The sequence below is a fragment of the Brassica oleracea genome, chromosome C4 (genome assembly GCF_000695525.1).
Source record: "Brassica oleracea var. oleracea cultivar TO1000 chromosome C4, BOL, whole genome shotgun sequence".
Lineage (NCBI taxonomy): Eukaryota > Viridiplantae > Streptophyta > Magnoliopsida > Brassicales > Brassicaceae > Brassica > Brassica oleracea.
Window position 1 is genome coordinate 32,707,095 of NC_027751.1, and position 13,523 is coordinate 32,720,617.

The window sequence follows — 13,523 nt, forward strand, 5'->3', positions numbered from 1 at the left end:
ATCACAAATAAAATAAATGTAAAATATAGATTGTAAGATAAACTTAAGCGATCAAAAAGTGTGATTTAATACTCCCATTACCAATATCTTCAAAACTTGCAAACGAGAAGAACATATCATCGCAATGGAAATCTGAATCCTTAATCTTACTGTCGCCTATAATAGACATCTTGTAAGCATGGTTGGTTGGTCGGTATTGACCAGTTGCATTTGAGAGCGAAAAGTTTGTAATCAAACGCCATACTCCCAAAGGCAAATCACGTTCAACACGAAACATGTGATCATTCTTGCATGAGCAATGAATCTTAGAACCCTAAAAATAAGAAAAAAATAGATGTCGTTAATCTTATATATTAAATAAAACGATATAGTACATTACAAATAGAAAATTTTTGTCACTGTTTCATCTGCTAAGATCAGTTCTAGAGAACGGCCACCATAACTGGTATGTTGTTTCCAGGAATGAAGCAACTTAACCTGAATACACCAACCAGTTTTGAATGGTTTGACATTCTTGACCAAGGTTACGCTCTTGTTTGAAGACATTTCGTTGTGGTTTAGTTGTGAAAAACAGTAGAATCACGTTCAGTATATATATAGTGGTTATTAGATTTTTTGGGTACCTAGATATTAGGTAACTAATTGATAAATATCTTTGTGAGTTAGATAATGAGATTGTATGACGTGATTTGTGTAACAAATATCAGATTTAATCATTTCAAAATGTATTACGTGATTTTATGATAGTTAGGGAGAAGAGATCTTAGGATGATTAACTAACCGTGTTTTACCTTATATAATATAAAATTTTTTTTTGAATATAATAATCTTAAATGTTAGGATCTCATAACAATTAATTATGCTTTAGTATATTCTGTAAAATACGGTATTTTACAAATTTAAATATATACAAAATATTTTCACAAATAAAATAATTTTTTTTCTATAAATTTTTTGAACTTATATATACGATCAAACAATCTATAAAGTTTTTGAACTTGTATATACAATAATTATATAAATCAACCTTTTACTCTTAAATATATAAATCAACCTTCAAATAATTAGATTCATTTTGATTTTTTGAGGCACAAAATATTCATATGCATAAGACAAACAATGAATTATCTCTTGGTGATATCAAGAAGCATGCAAAAATGAACGAATAACTTTTGCCTTGAAATGACAACACCGGTGAACACAGCCTTTTTTGCCTTGCATGTGTACTCCATCATCACGTACTATCACATCATTTACAAACAACCATCTTCATAAGTATCGCCCTCCAGCATTGTTAGAAACATCAGCCTGAGTAAAAAGCGCCTAAAAAAAAATTGCATCCAACAAAGACACTAAAGTGAAGATGGGATCAGATAAATCAGTCAACAATTACATTGACATTTCTGTTTCCTCCGACTACGAAGACTACTTAAACTCAGATCCCACCAGCTATTTCAGAAACATCAGCCTGCGATATTTTGTTGCGGAACCTTTCGAAATGCTCACTAAGCACGCTAGGTTCAAGGAACTGTGCTTGGAGAATGACAACCCTGAGGAACACTATATTGAGGGTTTACTTCAATACTTCGTCCACAAAGAAAAACTCAAAGGCCTCTTTCATATACGCCATTCAGCCACTCTCAACAATACAAATGGTATGTATCTTTACGGTTTGTTAATGCTTGCCTTAGGTCACTATCCAAAAGGTAAAAATTATTTGGATAAAATCCAATGGAAAGAAAAACTATCAACCTCCGATCATTGTTGGGAAAGTGTCAAGAACTCACTAAGTTCAATCCCTGCAATTATGAAGAACCGGTATTATGAAAATATGGTCAACCTTAAGCCAGAGAGACAGTGTGATCTAGATAATATGGCTGAAGTATGCAAGCATTGTTACTACTTCAAAAGGATTAACCAATTTGTTCAGTTTGCTATTAATAAAGAGTAAAAAAAAGGAGAGTTGTGGAATAACATTATCTATGCACGCATGTAAAAATAGTTATGATTTTTACATGTTTATTTATCTATTTCGTCCAGTTTGCTAATTTGCTATTTTGCTTGTTTTGCAAGTATCTTTTCGTATGTCAATATGAATTTTCTTATGTTTTGTACTCTATCTCTTTGATGGTATGAAAAAATACCGTATGTCAATATAAACTTTCTTATGTTTTGTAATATATCTTGTTGAAATGGTTATCAAACTCCAAATTACATGTGTAGTTAATAATATAAAGATAAAAGAGATTCCACTAAGGATATATATAGCAATTGGTGAATAAGATAAATATAAATGTTTTTTAATATGTTATGAGACCAAACCTGTGGTTAGTGAGTTAGAATGTAAATGTTTTTTAATAAGTGAATCATCCACGTGAATGTGACAAAAACACTATAAAATCGCTTCTAATATGAATAAGATAAATATAAATGTTTTTTAATATGTTATGTTACCAAATGGTTAGTAAATGAAAGGCTTAAAAAGTTTAATTAGATGGTACTACTATGACTTTTTCCTAGTAGATAAAAATGATACTTCTCTTTTAATAGAGAAGATATTTTTCTTTATACAACATACAATATAACTTGTATATTGTATAAAACAGTATATTCGTTATTTGGGTAAGTCAAACATGATTTGAAAGGACTAATGTGGGATACCTTAATCGGATTTGAATCTTGAGGTAATAGTATACTTGTTACCTTTCTCTAAATTAGACGTGATTTGCATTTTTTTGATAATAGAATATGAAGTTATTGTAAGTAAGATTGCAATCTTTTTAGTATAATGACTGCTTAAAAATAGGAAAGGTTTTTTAAATGTTACATGATTTAATTGCGCTACGAATTTATTAGTTTAGATTTGGTGGACAGAAAATATTTTTTTATATTATGTAACCAATTTTAGCATTTTCAATATATTTTGCATATAATAAAAACAAATGAGTAGAATTGATTAGATACTAATGGATCGATTTTTTTTTGTGTGGAAAGTTTTACAAATTTGGTATACAAAAAAAAGTAGTCAATTGAATTTTGGAAAGGTTGGATTTTATTCTGTTGACAGCACTAGCCGAAAAATAACCTAAACCAATTGTGTACGTGTTTCAAAACCAACTGGTATATAAAAGTATTTAATTGAATTTTGGATAGATATAATTGGATTGTGTAGGCAATACTAAACCGAGATATAACTGGTTTTGAATCACGTTTAAATTTGGTTAATTATGGAACTATAATTTCGCTGGTAACCGAGTATTAAAAACAGTGGCATTGAGGCGGAATTATTTAGAAAAACTCAGGGTTAATTCAAATTTATACTTCTATTTTAATAGTTTAGATTGAAAATAAATGAATTGTATCTAGCCCTTTATACCATATTAAATTTAGTTTTGTTATGAGTTCTTACCTAAAACCAAATGACGATAAATGATTTTTTCTAACACTTTATGTATTACTCCTTTTATTTCAGAAAAATGTCATTTTAACATTTTCTTTTGTAATTTTAAAATTCAATGCAATTTATACTTATTTTCAGCTTAATATTAATTACAACTACATTGGTCTTACAAATAATTTTACTTATCTCAAATATTATTGATTAAGCATGTGTAACTTATAAGAACATAAATACATTTTAATCATTTTTAATTTATATGAAAAATGTGAGAGCGATTAATTGTGATCTACGGTGTAGTGTATGTGGGACAGAGGAGGAAACCACAAATCTTGTCATCTTCGAATGTCCATCACCATTACAAACTTAGGCTTTATATAGGGTTCCTTCCCACCCAGGAAATTTTCGTCCTCTTTGGTTTTCACTAGCTTAGACTATCGTTTTGGAGGGTTCCGAAAGACGATAATTTCAGCTATTTTTCGTGGATCGTGTGCTATATACGGAAGAACAGAAACGAAAAGATTTATAAGAATAAGAATTGGAATCCACAGGAAATTCTACGCATAACTAAAGTAGAAGGGGTGCTTTGGGCTGAGGCGCAGTTATCGGTGAATGAACATTATGGGGACATCCAGCCGGTTCTTGATTGGCAATCTATGGGGCATACCATAGTCTATTATGTCGCTCGAGCATGTATGGAGCAATATATTTTACCGGTCAAGGATGGTTCTGTCGAACGATGACGTGATGATGGGGGCGATGAATCTCCGACAAAGCCCATCACCTTTACATTCAACATGTAAAGCTTTGATTGGACAATTGAATGCATGAATACCCTCCAGAATATCTGATGTAGTTTTTTTGCGATGGATTATTCTCAATTGGTGAAGATGGCGTCGACACTTGAAGAATGGTCAGCTTTTTCTACACATATGGAAGAATTTTGACGCAGTAAAACTTTCTTCTCTAACTTCAAAATCAGACATATTCCAAGAACACAAAACATAATAGCGTACAAACTTGCACGTGATGCAAAGAGTTCTCTTTTAGTTATGCTTTATATCGATTCTCACTTCCGGTTTGGCTTTGTTAACTAACAAGTCCATTTTCTTAGTTTAGCTTTTGTTGTAAAAGAAAATAATAATATAAGACCTTCATTTACTAACATTAACTTTTATTGTTTCTAAAATCGACTTTGTAGATTCACTTAAACCATAGTAAATATGATGGGCTTGAATTCATTGAAACGAACTATACACGACACATACCTTTTTCTTCCAAAAAAGAAAGGAGAACCAACCATAAGTGTTTCAAGAATGACAAAGTTTTCGTTAATTATACGTCTTTGGCAATAAAATCAGACTAGCAAATTATTTAACAATAAACTCTGAATTGGCTGATCAAAACAGTGCGGATTGGAACATGGTCTTTTATATTGTCGATAGAAAAGAAAAAAACAGATAAGACCAAAAACCTAAACAACTAGAAAGAAAGAAGAAGAAGCAACTACGAGAACACAAGCATTGACAATGCAAACAAGAGAATAACACGAGCAGCTAACCGAAGGAACAGCTTGGCCGAGGAGTTAGCACTGCCAAATGGAAAGGATGCCTTTGATAACTCATAAGACCGTGCTCTGTAGAATGCAGCTTTCCCAAAGCGCTACTCCAAATGATTGACGCTATTCCCACACAGCTTTGCGAGTAACCGACCAACAAGCCACTAAATCCACACATCCACCACAAGTAGAGGCAACAAGTTATCTTTATAATTTCTGTCACAAAGAGATTTGGTATAAAATTGAACATATACACCAAAAAAAACAGAACGTGTAAAAAAAAATTATATATTATTGACCATGTATAGAATAAATGCTAATTGGTCCGCTTGGACTTTTCCTAGTAACACAGTACACTCTCCCTAGCCACATTTTTCTCTCTCTCTTCTGAAAATCTTCGTACATGTGACAAAGACCACAAGTGACACTTGATCAGCTACAACGACAGACTATAGCTTGTGGCCTCACTCAACATATGGTATTCGTTACAATACATACGGATCGTTCAAATTTTAAAGTTGGAACCTTTTTTTTGTAGCAACATAAACAGACTCATATAGAATCTGTAAACCAAACTGGTAACTATGCATTCATATTGACAACAAACGACAATTGCTTTCTTGCATCTATTTACAACAAACGACGGTTGCTTTCTTGCACTGCGTGCGAGACTGTCCGCCCTTGAATTCTGCGTCCGTAGTATGTGAATGAGCTCTGAGCTGTTGAAAATTCTCATCAAGATCTTTATGTCTTCCAAATAACTTGCAAAAGCTGTATTCTTCTCGTTTCAAAACCATCTTCACTAACTAAGAACAATCTTTTGCAAATGTAACAATAAACTGTCTTAGATTCCTCATGCATTCATTTCCCAAATGAGAACCTCTATCTCGAGTGTAGTGGCGACTAACTCACTCTTATATTTTTTGCTCCCATTAAACCATCAAAACCCTCCAGTGTGCTATACCACCCTTGTCCCGAATAGATTTCCTGATTTTTCCATAATCCATCCGTAAAACACCATCTACTTAGGATATACGGTACTATTGCTGGTACTGATAATCTAGTTTGATCGATTCCCCATGTAAGTGAATTTTGTGCCTCAGTCCAAAGTAATGACTCCGTTTCTGCTAATTTGAGAGTATCTCTAAGTTCAATTTCTAAATTGCTGAATACCTTGTTGTTTCGTCCTTTCCATTTGTACCATAAGATCCATGCAAATTGATGATCTTCCAATTTCGAAGAGACCCTCCAAAATAAATGATCCATGTTTGAAAAAAGTGATTGAATGGGAAAGATGTCTAGATTCGAAGGAATCTGTGAGAGCGCCCAAACCTGAACCGCCGGTGGGTATTCATAAAAAACATGATTCATGAATTCCTCAGGTGCTCCACATCATGCACAAATTGTATCCCCTTGTAGTCCTCTTGCTCTTAAGTGTTTCTTAACTGCTATACATCCTGATACTAGTTGCAATAAAAAGTGTTTCATCTTAGGTGAGTATTGTACTTTCCAGCAGAAAGCCTTCAGTGGAGAGACCGAAAGGCCATACTCTGGTAGCATTCTTTCTCTATCAGGGTACACTCATTCTACTTGATATTCAGATTTAACCATGTATCTCCTATTATTAGTAAAATGCCAACCATCATGATCTGCTGTCTGAATTCGACTTAATGGTATACTTTCAATTATTTTCACATATGGAGGATCTACCAGAGTCCAAATGACCTGTAACTTCCATGTTATCAGTGTCACATTGATGAGAGAATCCACATGTAAGGCCCATGTAAAGATTGTGTTTGATTTTTATTTGCTGATCTCGGGCGAGTGGATGGAAGCCAGTGATCATTTCATACTGAGATAGATGATCATGATCCCACTCTTTTGATTAGTCATTTGCTAACGAAAGATCTAGCAGAGACAATACTACGCCAGCCATAGGATGACGAGTACGATCTAATTGGTTCCATACGTGATGCATTCCTGAAATACCGTCCTTTGAAAACACAAGAGAATAATGTGTTCGATTTCTCTATCAATCTCCAAAATTGCTTCTCAAGCATAGCTGTATTAAAATCTGCTAGATCTTTAAATCTTAAGCCTCTTTCGTCCTTAGGACTACTAAGTTGAACTTTAAAGTTTAACTTTTTAAGACATAACAATACTTTTTTGTTCCTAAAAGATAAATATTTTAAAATAATTTTTGTTTCAAAAAATGTTGAGATTTTATACAAATTTTTATTATATAATAAAGGTGAATTATAAACTTCAAAAAATTAATCACACTTTTTGAAATACTATTAGTTTATAATTATAGACAATTTGTAAATATAAAAACAATACATTTTTGTTAATATTTATTATGATTTTAATATATGTAAAACACACATAAACATATACCTTTTAAAAATAGAAGGAGTATATACATACCACAAATTAGTCAAAATTTCAGAATTAGTCAAATGAAAAAATTAATTCCAATAAAAAGATGGAAAGAGACGAGTACATTATATATACTAGGGATCGTTACCCGCGCCAAGGCGCAGAGTTTTTGCATTTTAATCTTTTTTTGCCTCTTGCTTACTAATCTAGCGTTCAGTTTTTTAATGCATTTTATCTTCACTCTCTTCTCTTGTCTTGTTTACATTTGTTTTCACGTTCTGTCGTTTGATTTGTCTTAGTTTTGGCTTGTGTAATAACTTAACCCTGCTCAGTCTTCTTTCATTCTTTATTGATTGATATTTTTAACTCCCTTAGCTCTGTGTTGCCCCTAATTTGCTCGAATCATTCTGCTTCATATTCTTTTCATATTCATTAACTATTATCTCCAATCTCTTTAAATCCTAAAAATCATACGTGTTCTTTTGTTTATTAAATCACATATTAAATATTGTTGAAACTGTTTATTTATTCTAATAAATCTTTACGTTTATAACTAAGATGATATGGATAAAAACTGATTACAATTTAGTTGAAATTAAAGTCTAAAGTAGAAGTTATTAAACTTGCAATCCTTCTTTTTGTCATCCAATATAGCTTAGTCAAATCAATTATATTGATTTAGAAAATCCATAAGCTATTTCAATCCCAAACAACCAAAAAACAGACGCATTTGTTATCGACGCTGCGACGACGCTGCGACGGATTTCCTTTACTATAAACATAATTGCTTGTCACAACTGTTAATAAACCCAAATGTGTTTACAAAAGCTACCCATATAAAAGATTCATACTCATTTCTCTTTCTGTAGTCATCTCCTATGTTAGTAGCTATCATAATACAATCATCATACAAAGGATATATCTCTTGGTTCCATATAGAACATGCAAAAAGACTGTTTTCTGCAGACTCCATGATCACTGAGTGTTATAAATATCAAACTTTGTCAATGGTCTATTTATATGTTGAGGAAATGCCTTGAAATGTAGCTTCCAAATAATGATTTCCAGGTCAACACATTGCATGTTAACCTCCACAATAGGATCAACGGGTCTGCAGATACCGCTACATGTCGAGTCGAACACAGCTACACATATGTTCTCTGCTTGTGCCTTTCATTCACAATCTGCAATTCTCCCAAGAACCAAAATCAATGTTAAATGAGGTAAAAGTTTTAGAGTCACAACAGACTTTGTATAGCCAAGCCCAATAAACCAAGCACTCAACGTAACATCCCCACTTGCTTATTTGTGCAGAAAATGACTTGATCATTATATAGTAGCACCGAGAAGTTAGATGGAGAATGAGGTATGAATGCAAAGTAGACAAAACAGTTAAAATCTTACTGATTATGAGAAATATAAGAAATCAATTCTCTTGAAATGGCGTATAACTGTCCAATAGCGTGACAGAAGTACTTGTTCATGTTGCGATATTTGTTAGCTAAATTAATCCATCCAACATAATAGGAAAAAAAACCAACGAAATTGTAAAGCTAACCATCAGCTGAGATGCTTTTGTTGTCCTGACACATTGCAAGCTTAGTGATTTCACTGTCAAAAGCAACAAACTCAGCAGTCATATACATCCGAGACATTTATTTACAAACGGTTCCTAGCACAGAAAAACATATTATTATGTTACGGATGATAAGTTTGATGCATAAATACAGTTTAATTTTTTTTTCAACTGAACATTTGTGCCTACTGAATTACCTTACAACACCCACTGCATTGTGATTTTGGCATGTTAAAGCTGAGAATCAACATTGGAGCTTGCGTTAGTATTTGGAACATGAAATATTGCACCATCAATTTCAAGTGTTAATTCCATTGACAATAGCTATGCAAAAGAACTCTGCTAGTAAGGTAATCGTGATTAGTAATTCTTTACATCTTAGTGCCGTGCAACTTCAAAACGATAGACACTTACAATCGACGGCTCTCAAAGATGGACCGCAAACCATCTAATGATATGCTTACCTCGTCGTATAAGTAATCCATGTCACTTCCCTCCCACGGGTAACATTGATGGTACAGATCAATTCCCTCCACCTCTTCCTCGTCATTAGGATGCTCTGCAATATATTCTCTGTAACGTTCAAATTTATGTCGCTAGAATTATCAGAGAGAAATATAAAGTACCCTCCAAATCTTCTGGAGCATCGACATTTTCTTTATTCAATGATCTTCATTCAACCTAACAACCATCAAAATAAAAAGAATGTGAGGCACATAATCTTCAAAATCCAAGTTTAGTGAATGGAAAAAAAAACTCAGGAAGACAGAAAATGTCAAACACTCACTGGCTTCTTCTTCTTTTACTTCTTGGCTCCCGTAAATGAACTGTCAAAGCCATCATTATTTGCGGGAAAAAAGATTAAACAAAGCAACTGATGAAAAGAAACAAATATATTTCACAACACATAAACTTTTCTTGAACAATCAGGCAACAGATAGTATGTCTCCCGTGTAACTCAGCTGAGTCGTCGATGGCATCCTGAACGAAAAATGTCTTCTTCTTCTTCTTGGTTAGATCCAAGGGTGCAAGCTAAGGATGACAAAAGAAAATTAAAACCACACAATCATGATTTATCAGGCAAAACAAAAGAACCAATGATGAATTTATTAAAGATGGGGAGATGTAGAGACTAAAAAAGATAAACTGATTCATGGAACTCAAAGAGCCAATCTATGTTTCTTAGATGAGTCATGAACCGATGATTAAAAATTGAAAGTCCTAAACTTCCATTGAAGAGAACGATTACAGACCAAAGAAGTCTATTGGGCCTTTTTTTAACGAAGCCCATTTCAAAACGTGAGTTATAAATTATTTATTAAATCATTAGATAAAAAAGATTATGTGTGGGTCTCATAGATAAAACCGAAGAAGCAAAGGTTTCTGACCTTCATAAATATATATTAGTTTTGGCCATCAATGTACAAAGTATCCTTTAGTTTAGTGGTATAAATGTTGGTATTTATAACTCAATAACCCGGGTTCGAGCCACATGCTTGACATTTTTTCACATTTTTTAAAAGTGGGTCCCACTTACCTGCTGACGTGGCGGCTCAGGAATGAGACGACTGCCTCATTATATTATATACTAGGGTCGGTCAGCCCTACGGGTGGGATATACTTTACTTGTATGATTTGGTGGTTCGTGTTTTAGGTTTGCATTTGCAAGAAATGTGTATAATAATGTTTATTGTTTAGTAGGAAAATTTAAATGATGAAGGACATTATATCCATTTTTACTTAACGTTTGATGTTTGCTTATTTTTGTCATTTGTTTTTGTATTTTTATTTGTTTTCAAATATATATTTTTGACATTATATTAGTTTATTTATTATCTTCTGTCTATTTGTTATGTTTTATAATGAGAACATATTTTATATCATCTTTACATTTGTCTAACTTGAATTGTTTATTTTTATTATTACTGTTAGAGATTATAAGTGTGTATGAGTATGATACGCATGATTGAAATGGTATACATTGTTAAATGTTTGCTCAATTTTTATATATATAGTAAGTATATCCAAGTTTCTATTGTTGTGGTTAGGTTTAGTGCTCAGGACATCGATGATTTTACATTTTGTATATATTGAATGTATTTGTATTTTTAATAAAAATTTATTATTCGGTTTCAGTGTATAATTAGTGGCTATTTTACTTATTCTATTACCTCATATATTGTTTTCATTTGCTATACCGAGTAATACATTATTTTAATTTTAAATTTACTATAAATTTATTATGAGGCATAAAAAAAGATAATATAATATAGAGAATATATGTTTGATTAATAACTTGTTTGCCAAGCAATATACGCTCTGGAACGGTGGAGAACAAAAATTGGAAGAACCCTACCATTAAGTCTGAGACGCTTACGTTTGCACTCTGTATTAGGCTGGTTCCTTCGGCAAAACATAAAGCTCAAACACAAAACAAAGCTCACATCTATTGAATAATTACGTTAATGAAACGCTGCGGATTGTGTGAAAGGACATGTGTCGCGCCGTCGTGAGCTGAAGCCGGATTATACATTTCAGTTTTTATATATATTATTTATGATAGCTTGGATTATACATTTCAATATGTTATATATATATTTTCTCTCTCTCTCTCTCTCTCTCCCTCTCGAGTTTTCCATCGCTCTTTAGGAAAAGACAAAGTACAAAAAATATTTGTTCAAGTGGAGGCATGAGACGCATGATGGGATTCGTGAGGGGTAACTTTTGTTTCTGAAAGATGATGCTTTGATATGCACTCGCATGTCTTTTCATTTTCATTCTGGCCTCACTCCTTCCAGATGTATAAGAAAGATGTAGTGGTCACAAATCACTCTGCTCTAGTTCATACCGCTACTCAACTTAAAGTATTCCGAAAATCCGACTACAACACCATATCCCATTAGTATCCTCGTTTCAGGGGGAATATCTCGGGCCACACTTGGGGTTGAATCTGTATAAATCCACTGAATGGAGCGCATTAGAGACTTCGAAATGAATAAATTAGAACTATGAATATCCATCAGCAAGATCAAGACAGGAACGGTAACAGCCATAGGGTCAAAGCAAATACTCTTTGGTTTACCTGAAAGAACGGGATGTACAGAGCCTCTGCAGCAGTCGGTCTGTTGCATGGATCTCAGGGAAGAGCCACTGAAAGATCATGCAAAAGGTAAAAGATTGGTGTCAGAGAATAAACGTACCTGAAGGAGTACCACTCAAACTGATACTAACCAACTTTTTATGTGTATACATAGGATTGTAGAAGTACTTCAGATGTCCTTTACCTGTCAGCACAAAGCTTTTAGAGTCAGTAAGGCAGCGATGGTATGTCAACTAATCAAAATATGGGTCACTGAAGTAGAAATATACACACATATATTGATATTCTGAAAGAGACATTGCAATAGAAAAAGGGAATCAAATCTTACCAGCGTATAACAACATACTGTATCACCAGCGTATAACAACATACTGTATCAATATGAACTTGGATTAATCTCCCCTGCCAGTTCAAAATCAGAAATGATAATTATGGGTTAGAGAAACAGATCTTTTGCAACAACCAACACAGCATAAACATATATTGGTGATAAACAACTGGCTTACAATCGTGTAGGAGCTAACCACGTTGATGCATCTAAGAATCACCTTCAACACCGTGATATCTCATATACACGTCTCCATTAAGTTTTTATTTCTTCCAGCTTGATCCTGCTTGCTTCTCTTGGGTCCAACAATCTCTCTCGAAACATGATCGCAAACACAAAATCAACATCTCAAGAGAATATCTTGCACTAAACTATAACTCATATTCTTATACATACGGTTCACGAATCCATAAAGAAGAACACTTTTTTATAGTCATAGGTAAGAGAAAAAGATTGTGAAATGAAAAACCTTTGAATTGGAAGTTGTATGAGTCAACGAAGTTGGAGTCTCCTTGCCATAAAGAAGTTTCTACTGTTAGGAAGTGTGACGATGATGTTCAGGGTACGAAGGCTGACCATTTTGTAGGTGGAGATACACCGCCTCTAAGAGAGCATTTGATGAGACATCGTGCTTGAGGGAGTTAAGAAGTTTCTTAAAGGCGATGAATCAAGAAATCTCGTAACGTCTCGGAGAATAAGAACCAAAGACGAAACGACGAATCGAAGCTTGACACAGAGCTTCTTCACAATGACTCGTCTCACTCGACATTCAGAAATACCATTGTTACTGGAACTTATTAAAGCTTCGAGGATACGACATAACCCTAAGAGACGGACACGACAAATCGTGAAGAAGATAGAAGGACCAAAGGGCCAGCTTTTAACGGGCCAAAACTTTTCCCCTCTGAACCCAATAGAAATCACAATCCGAAAAAATAAAAGTCAGGCGACACGTGTCGCAAACACATAAATTGAATTACCTATGTGGAATCTGACGTGGCGCAACAGGAGAGAAAGAAACTCTTCTTTATAATAATATATATAATAGGGTCGGCCCGCCCTACGGGCGGGATGTTATTTCGAAAATAGTTGAAATAGTTAGAGTAAATATTTAATATAAATTTTTATTAAATTAAAATTTAAATATTTGTTTTTCTTTTTTTGAAGTCTAAATATGGTTTTGTT

The 13,523-nt window shown here is 33.4% G+C and overlaps 1 long non-coding RNA gene across 5 annotated transcripts; it reads right to left on the reverse strand.

Moving 5' to 3' along the window:
* Positions 1-11,746: 11,746 nt before the first annotated feature.
* LOC106339975 lies at positions 11,747-13,166 on the reverse strand. Of its 5 annotated transcripts, none has more exons than XR_001269279.1 (6): positions 12,808-13,166; positions 12,517-12,648; positions 12,339-12,412; positions 12,142-12,194; positions 11,993-12,060; positions 11,747-11,873 (listed from the first exon to the last, which is right to left on the reverse strand). It is a non-coding gene; the product is annotated as an uncharacterized LOC106339975 (long non-coding RNA). The 5 variants fall into 5 exon arrangements; XR_001269277.1 differs by having other exon boundaries at positions 12,365-12,412; positions 12,517-12,652; XR_001269276.1 differs by having other exon boundaries at positions 12,535-12,652; positions 12,808-13,164.
* Between the last annotated feature and the right edge of the window lie 357 nt (positions 13,167-13,523).